At 40.9% G+C, this 16,999-nt stretch overlaps 1 long non-coding RNA gene across 1 annotated transcript in view; it reads left to right on the forward strand.

The window, feature by feature from the left end:
- Window positions 1-6,032: 6,032 nt before the first annotated feature.
- Window positions 6,033-16,999, forward strand: part of LOC141047593 (uncharacterized) — a 61,537-nt gene continuing 50,570 nt past the window's right edge. Inside the window, exon 1 of the long non-coding RNA XR_012219839.1 lies at window positions 6,033-6,129. This is a non-coding gene — a long non-coding RNA (uncharacterized lncRNA). The remainder of the gene's footprint in view (window positions 6,130-16,999) is intronic.

Consider the following 16,999-nt stretch of genomic DNA (forward strand, 5'->3'; position numbering starts at 1 on the left):
ATCGCTATTTCTAACTGTCCCTCACAGTCTTCAACAGCAGCCTGTCCCTAACTGAATTCACAGCAGAGTGACCAGAAATGGCGGCGGCGGTGGCTTTTATAGTGCATCATGACATCATTTCAGCAGCCAATCACAGCCATGCCAATAGTTAACATGCCTATTTGCCTAACAAGATGTGCCCACACTTCTGAGGATTCCCATTGGCTGAATCAAAGCGAGCGGGCTGATAGCATTATGGGAACTTCCGATTCCGGTATCCGATATAAAAAAGTATCGGAAGTCAGTATCGGAATTCCGATACAGCTAATATCGGCCGATACCCGATACTTGCGGTATCGGAAAGCTCAACACTAGTTGTGTCACCGCGGTTTATGTACAACATTAATTTTATCTTGGTTTAAATAAAAGTTACATTTTACACATAGGGAATCTCTCCCAGCTACATTCCTGCTGTGCCATTAGCAAATTTCTACTGTGAGTCAATTGATGCCACATTTCATTGTGTCTGCCCCTAATTTTAGTTGTTTGGGAAGCTTTTTGTCACCCTTAAGGTATTGTATATATATTGGTTTGGCCTCCCATTGAATTTAATGGTGTCCGGATACATTCGTTGAACATGTTCGGCGAATATTGGGACGTTTGGCGAACCAAAAGTTTGGCTCATCTCTATGCATAACCTAGAGAATTACGCTATATAAAAGCTCATGTTAAAATCTTGTTGCAATCGGATAGCAATTGCATGGCATTCGGATGTCAATCGGATGGTAGGTGTGAAAAATTGGATTGAATGCGCATGAAAATCGCATGGAACTTGCGTGACAGTAGTCCTACTTTTCTAGACCAAAGTCGGAATGTTTTTTTCACTGTGAAGGTTATGAGCTCTTAATGAAGGTGGAGCCGAGGAACAAATGGAGGAGGATGAGGAGGAAGATAAGATGGGTGTGCAACAGTCAGGAGATGAAAAAGATAATGATCCACTGTCTGTAGTCGGTGGCAGGAGATGGAGGAAGAATGCTTTAGTGTTACCCCGACACCAATACACCTTGGACCTTATGGAAGATCCAGACACATAAGCACCTTCTTGCTGCAACATGAATGTTGGCCGCATTTTTAGGATTAGAAATAGTGCTGATTGCTGGGCTGCCACTCTGTTAGATGCACGATACAAGAGTAAATTTTGCCAGATGCTTCACCCACTGGAAAGTGACGTTTGCATACTGGAGTATCGAAGTATAGAAACACGCTTGTAGACAAACTTAAGGGTGGTTTTCCCCAAGACAGCAGTGAGGCACACACAGTGTGCATTGCAGTTTTAGACTTCCATCCCTGGGAATGTTGAGTTGTCAATGCAAAAGCATTACCAACATCAATTTCTGTGAGTCATTTCACACAATTTTTAGACCAGTCTGTGCACCAGCAGAACAGAGTACAAGTCTGACACATAGTGAACAACTCGAGAGGATGGTGCAGGAGTATCTAGAGCTAATTATTAATGCCATCAGGAGGGTTTGACCCCTTTTGCATTTTGATCTTCAAAAAATGGAAGAGTGGCATGAGCTCGAGTGTCACTCCTTGGAGGTTTTGTCATGCCTGGCAGCCAGCATGTTGGTGGTGTCCTGATAGATAACCTCCTAACTTTCATCAAAATTAATAATTGATGGATATTTAATACTTTTGCACCCCAGTCGCAGACTAGGCAGTCTGAGCAGACCAGGTGGTGGTGTAGTTTGTAGTGTGCTGCATTGATCTCACATTAGTGCAGTCTGTGCCGCCTTTGTTGTGGCTTCTGTGCCTGCTGTTGCTACTGCTGCTGAATGTTACTAACAATTTTTTCACGCATGGATACTCCAAGTTGTGTCTTTATCTGGTGGCTTGCCTGTAGTGGAAGAAGTGTCAAAGCCCCATAATTCTATTTCTACTCTGGGAAAATTGATGACATTTTACTGATATCTGCCCCTACTATTTGGAAATCTTGGATTCCAAGTTGTGTCACCTTCATGTGTGCTGCCTGTAGAAGTAGGGCTCCCAGCCCGGTAGGCCTGTACTTATTTTCAGTCAACTACCTGGGTTAGTTTTCTTACATTTTTTAAACAATAGTAGTCTGCGAAGGTGATATGTGTTCCATCTGAGTGTATCTGAACAGTAAAGCAGTTTGAGCTGTTGCAGCCCTACAGTGGTCCTTCACTCACCTCTTAATTTGAACTTAAATTCAAAGCTGTAAATACTGGCCCAGATCCTGGCTCATAAATGGTCCATGCCTGACTGCTTCTGTCCTGTGCCATTATAACATTTGTACTGTGGGTCAGTTGATGTCACTTTTCCTGGTGCCTATGCCTAATTTTTTGGAAATGTTTGGACTCAAAGTTGGGTCTCCTTCATGTGTGTTGCCTGAATTTTTCAGGGCTCTCAGAGCACCAGGCCTACACCTATCACTCATCCACTTATCCACCTGTTACTGATCAATGTTTAAGCTAGAACTGCAGGTCCAAGCCCTGTCCCATGCATTCATGCTGCACAATTATACTATTTGTACTCTGGGTGAGTTGGGCGGTTGGAGAGTTGTGACGAGGGGGAAGCAAGGGTAATTGGTAATTGGGCTGCCACCTCTGAGGACTCTACTGTGTATGATGTTAAGCTGGAGGAAGAGGAGGAGAGGCTACTTGATGCAGCGTTTACCATCCACTGGAGCACATGTTCATTCTGGCCCTCATTTACAAGGCTGTGCTGCTGCCAAAAAAAGGGAGTCGAGTAGACCATCCAGTAAAAGAAGTTGCCTGTCAGCTTTCTTTTGATAGGATGAGCCGGTGTTTGTTCAGTAAAGCTTTCTGTAACTTTACCACCTACCCTATGTACACCTCGAACACTAAGCCTATTCCCCCTTCCACTACTACCTCGCTTTTTCCCACTCATGTTGGATATACCCTTCCCCTCTTTTAACCAGCTGCTTCGCAACCCAAGGCCCACACCATTCGGTCCCCTGTTACTAAATTAACAATCTGTGTTTATTTGCTGTGAAAGTGTAGCTGGACCACAGAATCAGTACGAAGGATTTAGATGCTGAAATGTAGACCCTTGAATGGACAACATAATTAGCACAAAGGATTTAGATGCTGAAATGTATACTGCTGGCTGGACTAGATAATTTGCACAAAGGATTTATATTCTGAAATGTGGACTCCTGGCTGGACCACACTTTTAGCATAAGCTATTTAGATTCTGAATGTGGACTCCTGGCTGGTCCACACTATTAGCAGAAAGGATTTAGATTCTGAAATTTGACCTGGTGTCTGGACCACACTATTACCACAAACAATATAGATTCTGAAATGTGATCTAATGCATGGCCCACTCTATTAGCTGGAAGGATTTAGATTCGGAAATGTGGCCTGGTCTCTGGCCCACACGATTAGCGCAAACTATTTAGATGCTGGAAGGTCGATTTTACACAAGATCCTATCTATCTGAACTAGCTGACTACATGCAGCAGCAGCTTCTTTGCGCTATTACACTGACAAAATGGCGCAAAAACAGCATGTCCACTATATGGAGAGGGACATGTGACTTCGGCAGCCAGTGACAGAAGCCCTTGTATCTGGACATCGTGGATGGTTTCTGAGCCCTGATTGGCTGCCAGAATATTCACACATTAAGTTAATTAAAAAAAAATACAGTCCACTGCTACTCTGACCTCTCTTTACCCCCTCCTTCATCAAACACATCCCCCCTGCTCTTCATGTGGCACCACTGTCCTAGCCAAAGTCCTAACAAAGGCATTAGTGGAAACTTGATCATTTACCGAACTTTGGCCAAATTTGAGGAAAATGCTCCGAAATCCGAACATGAATCTGAATGTGCAACGTTTGTGCTGACTTTGAGATTGTCCTCATGGAACCACACAGAAACACACAAAATATAAATACTTATTTGTATAATGTGTAGCAAACAAATTTATCAATGACAATAAAGGGATAAATCGCTTCTTACACCATAGCACTAAATAAAAATATGATCAAAAATTCCTAAAAACATTTTTCAAAAAGCAGAAATAAACTTTATTAAATACATCAAAGATACATGGAGAAGGGAAGGATGGGAGGGGAAAGGCAGAACCACATGTACACACAAACAAAAAAGACACACATGCTACCAAAGGGGGTAAATAGTATTCACATCAATAGTACAAAAATCATAATATTACCCCACTGTATTGCACACTCCCAAATGGCCTAGTAAACAGAACCAACATTATGTTATAGGTATATACAGTTAATTAACAATCATTATTGATATACCTGACCAAGTGGCAGTGTAGCAGTGCGCCCTCCCCTCCTTCTACTTTTTGAAAAACGTTTTTAGGATTTTTTTTATCGTATTTTTCATTAGTGCTATGACTTTGAGATTGGTAAACATTTTCCGAGCAGGTTCGTTCATCTCTAGTAATACCTCTACATAATTATCCAGTCTGTTGACATTATGAAGTACCTGTAAATGTAAGCTACATCATTACAGTACCTTTTTCTTAGGTACTAAATGCTATTTAGTAGAATGCTAAAGTCTTCAGATGCTTTCTGGAACATTGTCAAATGATCATAGCAACCCAAATCTATAGAAACAGAATAAATAAAGACTTTTTTTCAGTCCAGCAAATCCACTTTTTCTGGTTTGGCATTCACATTTTCTTTTTTTGGCAGTTTAGGATAGATTTTACATTGTGACTAATACACAATGCAGCTAGTGTTTCACTGTTTCTAAAAAATAGATATGGCTGTATGGGGAAAACATGTACACAGTACACCAGTCACTATATAAAGGGCAAATGGAAAAGTGGTGTTAAGCAATAAAATGAATATGGGTCAAATGAATATGAGTCAGGAGATTTTCCATACTTCTGAGCTTCTCGCTATGCCTGAAATATTCCATAAAACATGCACAATTTATTAAACTTACCTGACCAGAGGTATTCTGCGCATTTGGGATGGACACATAAATATGAGCAGACATGCTGCTGTCCTTGGAGGGTATACTGACCGTGACTAATTTTCATTACTGCCCTAATATGTTAAAAATTAAATTTATACAACTTTATAATAGTTCTTGGTTTACAATTTTTAACAATGTTTTTATTTGGTATATTCAGTAAGAAATATAAACCCCACCTATAACTTTGCAATGTGTCTCATTATTATGAAGAGAAAGAAAAAATAGGATGGCACTCACCGGTCATGTGAATCAATTCACTTTATTTCACATACACAAGGCATCGGCATAGGCACGGGAGCAATGTACTGGAAGACGGACAACAGCCGTTTCACGCTCAATACGCTACAACAGGTCCTATGCTCAGAATACAGGTAATGTAAATAAAACACATGTGTGAATAATAACTCCTCCCCTTCACCTGAGCATGTCTTGTGACTCCTCTACCAAAAAAACTGTTTAATGAAAAAAACAAAAAACAGAAAACAGAAAAACAAGAAGATAAAAAACATTTCCCTCTACAGCATTATAATACAATAAAAAATAAAAAAAAATGTTTTAATTTTTTTTTATATTAAATATTCCAAGGAATACAGCCATATCTACCTTTTCATTTAACCCTAATGGACCTGTGGCTTTAGTGCGGAGAATCCATCTAGCTTCAACCTGCAAAAGACGCTTATCATGATTCCCTCCATATTGCGGTGCAGAAACTCTTTCAAAACCAGCAAAACGCAGTGCCTCCGCATGTCCACCATGGAATTTCCTCATGTGTTCTATAAGTCTGGGGACTCCTTTTCCTGTGGTAATTGAATTAAAATGTTCTCTAAACCTGATGTAAAGAGGCCGAATTGTTTGTAGAACAAACAAGTGCTGTAGAGGGAAATGTTTTTTATCTTCTTGTGTTTTTTGTTTTTTTGTTTTTTTCATTAAAGAGTTTTATTGGTAGAGGAGTCACAAGACATGCTCAGGTGAAGGGGAGGAGTTATTATTCACACATGTGTTTTATTTGCATTACCTGTATTCTGAGCATAGGACCTGTTGTAGCGTATTGAGCGCAAAACGGCTGTTGTCCGTCTTCCAGCACATTGCTCCCGTGCCTATGCCGATGCCTTGTGTATGTGAAATAAAGTGATTTGATTCACATGAACGGTGAGTGCCATCCTATTTTTTCTTTCTCTTCACAATGAAATGTTCTGTTTTTTCAACATGGGATTGAGCACCCGTTCCAAGTGGGATTAAGGTGTTTTTTATAAATGTGAAAAATATATGTGCAGACATCCAGGGTATTTTTCCACACAACGGTGCCGGATATCTATTTTCTCAATTTGTCTCATTATTATGTATAGGAATATACATTTGTGGCTGAAAGTGTTGGAACCCTTGAAATTGTTGCAAAAAATGAATTGTTTCACCCCAAAAATTAATGCAATTGCACATGTTGTTATACTCATGTTTATTTCCTTTGTGTGTTTTGTAACAACACAAAGAAACAGAAAAAAAAAAAGGCAAAATAGACATAATTTCACAATTTTTTTCACATACTGTAATTTTCACACTTTCGGCCATGACTTTATATGTTAAGACAATTACATGTCGTAAGTAAATATTATGTTAGCATGCTGTGGAATGCATGGTCAGGTCTACCATGTTATTCAACAAAATGTGGTTGTTTTAATGATATATTTAGCCTATAGGAGCTATTATGGAATTATTAGAGATGAGCAGATCGTTCTGCTGCAGCTAGTCTTGGAGTTAAATTTACTGACATACACAATTTCTCACAAATTCCAACAAATTAAAATTTGATTTGCAAGGATTGAAAAAAAAATGCATGGTGCCAATTCGCACACTGCTGAAGATTGCAGGAGCCATAAAGCAGGCTCATAACATCAGGAGCAGCCGTGCAGCCTTTCCCATAATACCATGCAGCTATCACATCACTTGGTCTAGCACAGACAATCAGGGGAGCTGACTCCAGCCCCTATAAAGATGAAGGTTGAGTGAACGAAGTGCAAATAGTAATCAGCACCCAGACATTGACAAGATCTCCTGTAGCTCAGCAGACAATCACAGGACTGCCGAATTGAATCCCAGGGCATGACATCAACAGAGTAGAAATCAAGGGAACGGTAGGAGGGGTAAACAAAATGGGAGAGGTCTGGATAAACACACAATACCAAATTCACTCAGAAATTTCCTGCAATCTAAACCTAATTCAGAACTGTCCTTAACCACCAAACCAGGAGTCTATGACTGACAACTCTCAGGTGGCACTGGCAAGCATATTTACCAGAGGCGAATGGCCAACACAGAACAGCTGAGACAATTCAGGATGGAAAGCTCCAGGAGACCAAATGAACTGACTAACTCTTGCCATGACAGAGCAAGAAAAAACCAAAGACAGAAACATAATGATTAAATACCCTGCAGTAAATAAAAAAATAGCATAGTGCATGAAAATAATATACGGTACTTAATGTTTTTATACTAAAAAAAATGCAAAAGCCATCTCGCCTCATCATGGCGGCCATAGTTGGGAGAATCCTAACTCTAATATTAAAAATCTTACTGTTTGTGGCTGAGAGGGACTAAACCCAACTAGTGGACAGACAGCCAAGGAAGACCACATCAATAATGCTCAGTTCCAAAGAAAGGCAGGCCATACCTTTATATGCAAACAGAGCGAAAAAAACCCAAAGGTATGAACTGGGATATAAACTGGTGTGCATGCAGCGTGTAAGCCCACGTTCACACAGGCCACTAACCAGAAAAAAACAAAGACAAACATAATTAGATACCTTGCAGTAAATAAATAAATAGCATAGTACATGAAAATAATACACGGTACTTAGTTATCATGTTTTTTGATTAAAAAAATGCGAAAGCCATCCCTCCTTGTCATGGCGACAGTAGTTGGGACAATTCTAACTATAATATTAAAAACCTATTATGTCACTTGACAAATGGTATGGTTTTTAATATTAGAGTTAGGACTGTCCCAACTACGGTTGCCGTGACAAGGGGGAATGGCGTTCACATTTTTTTTATAATAAAACATGTTAGCTCAACACCGTATATTATTTTCATGCACTAATCATTATATTTCTGTCTTAGTTTTTTTTCTGTTCAGTTGCCAGTGTGAATGTGTGCTTACTTGATGCATGCACACCACTTCATATCCCAGTTCATACCTTTATTTTTTTTAATGATTGAGCAAAGAAAACCTGCACTGTTTAATAGGGTGGTGAAGCAGTTCGAATCAGTACAGGAGATTGTGTAAATAGATGCCGCAATCTTTTGGCCCCTCTCTGTAGCAATATCCCTGTACCAATTATTGTCCAGTAATATGTATTCCTACATTTTTATTTTCTATAATCCACAGCATAAATAGGTATACAGATCCCCATTCTAATCTCCTTCCCTGTGGGTCCCCGGATCCAAGATGGCGATGGGGACCTTCGGGGGCCTGCAGGGAGCTGGCTTCCTCAGTGCCTGCAAAGCGCATGCATGAAGAAGTCTGATTCTATGCCTGTGACAGATCGCTGATCTGTCACAGTGATCTGTGATGTGACAGATCAGCGATCTGTCACATGACAGCTATGTCCCCCCTGGGACAATATAATAAAGTTAAAAAAAAAAAAGGTGTAAATTTTTTTTTTAAATAATCGCTAAATAAATTAAAAAAAATTAAATAAAACGTCACTACTTCCCTTCAAAGCCCCAACGTTTGCCCATAACAGTAGTTTTCTCCCACATATGGGGTATCAGCGGACTCAGGACAAATTGGACAACAACTTTTGGGGTCCAATTTCTCCTGTTACCCTTGGGAAAATAAAAAATTAGGACTAAAAGATCATGTTTGTGGAAAAAATATGATTTTTTCATTTTCACGCCTGGGCGTTATAAGCGTCTATGAAGCACTGGGGGGTTTAAAGTGCTCACCACACATCTACATAAGTTCCTTAGGGGATCTAGTTTCCAAAATGGGGTCACTTGTGGGGGTTTCCACTGTTTAGGCACATCAGGGGCTTTCCAAGCGCGGCATGTGTCCGATTCCAATTCCAGCCAAAAAAGTCAAATGGCGCTGCTTCCCATCTGAGCTCTGCCATGCGCCCAAATAGTGGTTTACCCCCACATATGGGGTATCAGCATACTCAGGACAAATTGCACAATAACTTTTGGGGTACTGTTACCCTTGGAAAAATAAAAATTGAGGATGAAAAGATGATTTTTGTGGAAAAAATGTGATTTTTTTTAATTGTATGGCTGTACGTTAAAAGCTTCTGTGAAGCCTTTCGGGGTTCAAAGTTCTCACCACACATCTAGATAAGTTCCTTGGGGGGTCTAGGTTCCAAAATGGTGTCATTTGTGGGGGGTTTCCACTGTTTTGGTACATCAGGGGCTTTCCTAACACGACATGGTGTCCGATCTCAATTCCAGCCAAAAAAGTGAAATGGCGCTGCTTCCCTTCCGAGCTCTGCCATGCGCCCAAATAGTGGTTTATACCCACATATGGAGTATCAGCGTACTCAGGACAAATTGCACAATAACTTTTAGGGTCCTGTTATCCTTGGGAAAATAAAAATTGGGGGTGAAAAGATCATTTTTGTGGATAATATATGATTTAATTGTACGGCTGTACGTTATAAACTTCTGTGAAGCCCTTGTGAGTTCAAAGTTCTCACCACATATCTAGATAAGTTCCTTGGGGGGTCTAGTTTCCAAAATAAGGTCACTTGTGGGGGGTTTCCACTGTTTAGGTACATCAGGGGCTCTCCAAATGTGACATGGCATCCGATCTGAATTCCAGCCAATTTTGCATTGAAAAAGTCAAACGGCACTCCTTCCCTTCTTAGCTCTGCCATGTGCCGAAACAGTGGTTACCCCCCACATATCAGGCATCAACGTACTCAGGACAAATTGCACTATAACATTTGCAGTCTAATTTCTCCTGTTACCCTTGGTAAAATAAAAAAAATTGGACGTGAACTAATTTTTTTTGTAAAAAAAAGTTGAATGTTCATTTTTTTTAAAACATTCAAAATATTCCTGTGAAGCACCTGAAGGGTTAATACACTTCTTGATTGTGGTTTTGAGCACCATGAGGGGTGCAATTTTTAGAATGGTGTCACTTTTGGGCATTTTCTATCATGTAGACCCCTCAAAGTGGCTTCAAATGTGATGTGGTCCGTAAAAATAAAATGGTGTTGCAAAAATGAGAAATCGCTGGTCAACTTTTAACCCTTATAACTTCCTAACAAAAAAAATTGGTTCAAAAATTGTGCTGATATAAAGTAAACATGTGGGAAATGTTACTTATTAAGTTTTTTGTGTGCTATATTTCTGTGATTTAAGGGCATAAAAATTCAAATTTGGAAAATTACGAAATGCTAAAAATTTTTGCCAAATTTCCGTTTTTTTCACAAATAACCGCAAGTTATTTGAATGAAATTTTACCACTCTCATGAAGTACAATATGTCACGAGAAAACAATGTCAGAATCACCAGGATCCATGGAAGCGTTTCAGAGTTATTACCTCATAAAGGGATAGTGGTCAGAATTGTAAAAATTGGCCCTGTCATGAACATGCAAACCACCCTTGGGGGTAAAGGGGTTAAGACCCCCCCCCCTTACCCATCCTCCAAAAAAAGGTATCAAACAATGCATTCTTTTAAATAAAGGCATCAAAATATATAAGCTAGAAAAAAAAATAACAATGAACTCTAGCAGGCATATTGTCTAAGGAAGTAGTGCCCAAAGATGCTCAGCTGATCTAACCAATTATGAAATTTGAATGCGCAAAAAGAGAAAAGAGGATGGCACTCACCGTTGTGTGTGAGTTGTCTCTTTAGACTTCTCTAAGAGACTATGGTGGTGCAGAGGTGCCGAATCTGTTTCTTTTCGCTGGACTCCAATTATGAAATTTGGTCTACCATCACACAAAGAAGAGTATTAAAAAAACTCTATATTTTTTGATAATCTAGATCTTCCAAATAGACATTCAAAGTGTTCATAATAAAACCTCATCATTTGTAAGTATGGAAGTTCAATAGTGGACAATCTTCTGAATAAATCGCAAAATGCGATGTAGTGTTACCTTAGGGCAAGAGCTAATTTTTTTAATCGCACAAAGCCTAAGGTCTGTTCATGAACCCTTTGCTTTACTATTAACATTCACATCATGGTGTTTGACATATTCATCATACTATAATTTTCACAATTCAAAATAATACCTTTAATCTTTGTGAAGAAGAAGCCGCCCAGGAAGTCAGAATAAGTGCCTAGCCTCTATATTATTAGACTTTTATTCTATCATGGAATTGTTTCCTCCAGTGTCTTTTACCCACTTGCAAGTCCTTTTATTATCCAATGACAACATAATTATCTTTGATCGGATATTCACAGCTATTTGTACGCACATGAATTCAAAACAAGAGGGTATATTTAGTATTTTCTGCTTTTATGGAGCAGAGGAATGAGGTTATGACAGGAAGCATAAAATTAGGAAATGCATCATCTAACAGGTTTTCTAATAGAAAATAAATGCTGAACCACTAGGTATAATAAGAAAGGAAATAAACATGCTCAAAGAATTTCATGTCTAGTCTAATCTTTTTCCAAAACATTAACTTTTTTTTTATTTTTGAGGTTTTTAAAATATTTCATCATACAAGTTCTTAAGGTTTAACCCCTTTCTGATATATGTCATAATAATACATCCAAGTTCCAGGGCCTATCTGACCAGGGACGTATTACTACTGCATGGCAATCATGCGTGCACACGATCGCCGCTGCATGTCAGCTGATTCTGACAGATGACACACGGCACTAAGTGCCAGGAGTGGTCACACACCGCCCCCGGCACTTTAACCCGCTAAATGCTGTGATAAGAGGGATGACAGCCTTTTTGCCTATGGTTTGGTGACCCCATGGAGTGAAGCAGGGTCCCGATCATTGCCATGGTGACTCAGTGTCATCATCACGACATCCAGGTCACAAGAGCTAGGAAAGTTGCTTGATCATGTGCAGTGCATGATCAGCAACTTTCTCAGTCAGTGCAGAGCTGACAGTTTCTACAGCACAACTATGCTGCTGCATCCCCATACTATACAAGCGATCGGCCTGCAAAAAATGACAGTACCATAGTGGGACAAAGTAAAAAAATAAAAAAAAGAAAAAAAGAAAAAAATTTTTTTTTAAATAATTGGAAAAATATTTTTAAAAATATCAAAAATAATAGTAAAAAGAAATCTAAAGATATTGTATCTCTATGTCTAATATATAAAGCTCAATGTGTGTGTGTGTGTGTGTGTGTGTGTGTATCACCAACCAATCACGAAGTATCTTTCATTTCAACAGAGCTTTTCAAAAGAAGCTGAACTATGATTGGTTGCTATGAGCAACAGTTTTCCTTGCAACCAATCACCAAGCATCTCTCATTTCACCAGAGCTGGTTAAAAGAAGCTGAGCTGTGATTGGTAGCTATGAGCAAGTTTTCCTTACTTGACAACACCTCAGCAGACACTGACATGGTGGGAGAAATCTAGCATCCCTGGGAACATACGCTCCCAGCCACTGTCTGCCCCCGGAAAGGAGCAGAGAGCACATGACAGAAATGAGTCACCCCCTCCCGTGCCTATATCCCCATCACACATCCTCCATAATATAGGCACATCTTCACTCTTAAAGGGATCAATGGTATGGAAGTCAAAGTAAATCCATCCAGCGCTTTGGTTTTGACCCCAGGCCTCTCTTAAAGGGATCTCCGGTATGGAAGTTAGGACCGTTCCACTCAGCTCTGTGGTACTGACCCCAATTTCTCTTAAAAGGTCATTGGTATGGAATTTAGGGCAAATCCACACTGCGCTTTGGTACTGACCCCAGGCCTTTCTTAAAGGGATCTCCGGTATGGAAGTCAGGACAATTGCCTTCAAATGCTCTGGTACTGACCCCAGGCTCTCTTAAAGGGATCTCCTGTATGGAAGTTAGGGCAAATCCCTCAGTGCTCTAATTCTGACCCCAGGGTTCTATTAAAGGGATCATTGGTATGCAAGTCAGGGCAAATCCACTCAGCGCTCTGGTTCTGATCCCAGGCTCTCTTAAAGGGATCCCCAGTACGGAAGTTAGGGCAAATCAACTCAGCGCTCTGGTTTTGACCCAAGGCCCCTCATAAAGGGATCACCGGTAAGGAAATAGCGGCAAATCCACTCTGCACATTGGTACTGACTCCAGGCCTCTCTTAAAGGGATCTCTGGTATGGAAGTTAGGGCAAATCCCTCAGCACTCCGATTCTGACCCCAGGCTTCTATTAAAGGGATCATTGGTATGGAAGTCAAGGCAAGTCAACTCAGCACTCCGTGTTGTGAATTCTCTCTCTGCCTTCCCTCTGGTGATTACTGAAGGTAGTGGAGCTGGTCAGATTGACAGAGGGGTGGCGAGTTCTCTTTCTGAACTCCCTCTGGTAGTTACTGGAGATAGTGGAGCTGATCTGATTGACAGAGGCTTGCCACCTGATAATGAGGAAGACGATTGGAGATCTGGGGTTTCTGATTGGGATTTAAGACAGTTGACTCCCTCTATCCCTGCTGGTGATTTTCTTCCAGTCCCATCTGAGGTCTGATGTCTCCTGCTCTTTCCCTGCATGGTTCAGCTAAGTGGCTCATTTGCTACTCTGTTTGCATTTGATCTGGTTTTGTCTATCTCTGCTTTGTGCGGGTCAGTCAGCTCCTGCTGGGGCTGTGCTGAATCACCGCCCATATGTTACTGCATGTGCCAGTTTTTTTGTCCCCTGTTATATTGGTCTCTTTTTGCTTTGCTTTCAGAATATACCAGAGTGCTGATATAGTGGGGGCGAAGTCATGCGACTTCAGTGTTTTTTATGCATCAGACGTTTTGGACTTTTTGCAGGGTTTTTTGTGTGATTGCAGACAGTGTCTTTCCTTTCCTGTCCTATCTAATCAGTGTGGACCCCATCGTTTGCTCAGTCTATTTTTCTGCCTGCGTTTGTGTTTTCATCTTGTCTCACCGACAATATATGTTTGGGGGCTATCTATTCCTTTGGGGTCTGCTCCGGGGCTGTTTAGATTTCCCCTTTCTTGCTTTAGGCTTAGTTAGCTCTCCGGCTGTGCTGAGGTGTCTAGGATTATCGTAGGCACGCTCCACGGATACTGCTAGTTGTGTGAACAGGATCAGGGGTCTGCATCCGCTTAGTTACCAACCTCTCTAGTTTTCTGTGGCTTAGCTTGGGCCTGCTATCCTCCTCAGTGCCCATTCATAACAACTCTGGTTCTGACGCCAAGCCTCTCTTAAAGAGATCCCCAGTATGGAAGTTAGGACCGTTTCACTTAGCACTCTGGTTCTGACCCCAGGCTGACGGCATGATGTGGGATATTAGAAGTAGTAGTCTGTTGGCTCTGGCTGAAGGGATGATGTGGGATATTAGTGGTAGTTGTCCGGTGCCTCTGGCTGACGGGATGATGTGGGATATTAGGGGTAGTAGTCTGGTGGCTCTGGCTGACGGGATGATGTGGGATATTAGGGGTCGTAGTCCGGTGGCTCTGGCTGACGAGGCGATATGGGATATTAGGAGTTGTAGTCCGGTGACTCTGGCTGATGGGACGATGTGGGATATTAGGGGTAGTAGTCCGCTGGCTCTAGCTGACGGGATGATGTGAGATAGTAGGGGTAGTTGTCCGGTGCCTCTGGCTGACGGGATGATGTGGGATATTAGGGGTAGTAGTCTGGTGGCTCTGGCTGATGGGATGATGTGGGATATTAGGGGTCGTAGTCCGGTGGCTCTGGCTGACGAGGCGATATGGGATATTAGGAGTTGTAGTCCGGTGACTCTGGCTGATGGGACGATGTGGGATATTAGGGGTAGTAGTCCGCTGGCTCTAGCTGATGGGATGATGTGAGATAGTAGGGGTTGTTGTCCGGTAGCTCTGGCTGACGGGATGATGTTGGATATTATAGTGAATGTGGCTATGCGGAGTGGGCGGGGCTCTACACTCAGCTTTATATATATATATACACACACACACTACATACCAAAAGTTTGTACACTCCTTCTCATTCAAAGAGTTTTCTTTATTTTCATGAAAATTGTAGATTCACTCTGAAGGCATAAAAACTATGAATTAAGACGTGGAATTATATAATTAACAAAAAAGTGTGAAACAACTGAAAATATGTCATATTCTAGGTTCTTAAAAGTAGCCACCTTTTCCTTTGATTATTGCTTTGCACACTCTTGGCATTCTTTTGAAAAGCTTCAAGAGGTGGTCACTGGAAATAGTCTTCCAACAGCCTTGAAGGAGTTCCCAGAGATGCTTAGCACTTGATGGCCCTTTTGCCTTCACTCTGCGGTCCAGCTCACCCCAAACCATCTCGACTAGGTTCAGGTCTGGTGACTGTGGAGGCCAGGTCATCTGGCGTAGCACCCCATCACTCTCCTTTTTCGTCAAATAGCCCTTACACAGCCTGGAGGTGTGTTTGGGGTAATTGTCGTGTTGAAAAATAAATGATGGTCCAACTAAACGCAAACCGGAATAGCATGCCACTGCAAGATGCTGAGGTAGCCATGCTGGTTCAGTATGCCTTCAATTTTGAATAAATCCCCAACAGTGTAACCAGCAAAGCACCCGCACACCATCACACCTCCTCCTCCATGTTTCACGGTGAGAACCATGCATGTAGAGTCCATCCGTTCACCTTTTCTGAGTCACACAAAAGATCTCAAATTAGGACTCATCAGACCAAAGCATAGATTTCCACTGGTCTGATGTCCATTCCTTGTGTTCTTTAGCCCAAAAAAGTCTCTTCTGCTTGTTGCCTGTCCTTAGCAGTGGTTTCCTAGCAGCTATTTTACCATGAAGGCCTGCTGCACAAAGTCTCCTCTTAACTGTTGTTTTATAGAGATATGTCTGCTGCTAGAACTCTGTGTGGCATTGACCTCTAATCTAATCTGGTCTCTAATCTGAGCTGCTGTTAACCTGTGATTTCTGAGGCTGGTTACTCGGATGAACTTATACTCCGCAGCAGAGGTTACTCTTGGTCTTCCTTTCCAGGGGCAGTCCTCATGTGAGCCAGTTTCCTTGTAGCACTTGATGGTTTTTGCCACGGCACTTGGGGACACTTTCAAAGTTTCCCAATTTTTTGGACTGACTGACCTTCATTTCTTAGAGTAATGATGGCCACTCATTTTTCTTTACTTAGCTGCTTTTTTCCTGCCATAATACAAATTCTAACAGTCTATTCAGTAGAACTATAAGCTGTGTATGTGTTCTGCACAACAGAACTGATGGTCCCAACCCCATTTATAAGGCAAGAAATCCCACTTATTAAACCTGACAGGGCACACCTGTGAAGTGAAAACCATTTCCGGTGACTACCTCTTGAAGCTCATCAAGAGAATCCCAAGAATGTGCAAAGCAGTAATCAAAGCAAAAGGTGGCTACTTTGAAGAACCTAGAATATAAGACATATTTTCAGTTGTTTCACACTTTTTTGTTAATTATATAATTCCACATGTGTTAATTCATAGTTTTGATGCCTTCAGAGTGAATCTACAATTTTCATAGTCATGAAAATAAAACTCTTTGAATGAGAAGGTGTGTCCAAACTTTTGGTCTGTACTGTATATATATATACAGTATATATATATATATATATATAGCTATAATCATTATAATTTGTTATAACTAACCGTAGTTATTTACTATGCCCGGGCAGCGCCGGGCTCTTCAGCTAGTCTGTAAATAAATATTTGTACAATAAAAAGGTATAGAAATAATAAAAGTACACATAATTGGTATCGCGGCATTCACAAAGATCTGACCTATAAAACTGTCCCACTACTTAACCTTTTTAGTGAACACCATAAAAAATAAAAACAAGGCAAAAAACAATGTTTTATCATCATACCGCTGAACAAAAAGTGGAATAAAACGCGATCAAAAAGACAGATATAAACCTGGTACTGCTGAAAACGGCATCTTGTCACGCAAAAAACAAGCCATT

This window comes from Dendrobates tinctorius, unplaced genomic scaffold (genome assembly GCF_039654945.1).
Source record: "Dendrobates tinctorius isolate UK_male_01 unplaced genomic scaffold, ASM3965494v1 ptg000128l, whole genome shotgun sequence".
In the NCBI taxonomy this organism is placed as follows: Eukaryota; Metazoa; Chordata; class Amphibia; order Anura; family Dendrobatidae; genus Dendrobates; species Dendrobates tinctorius.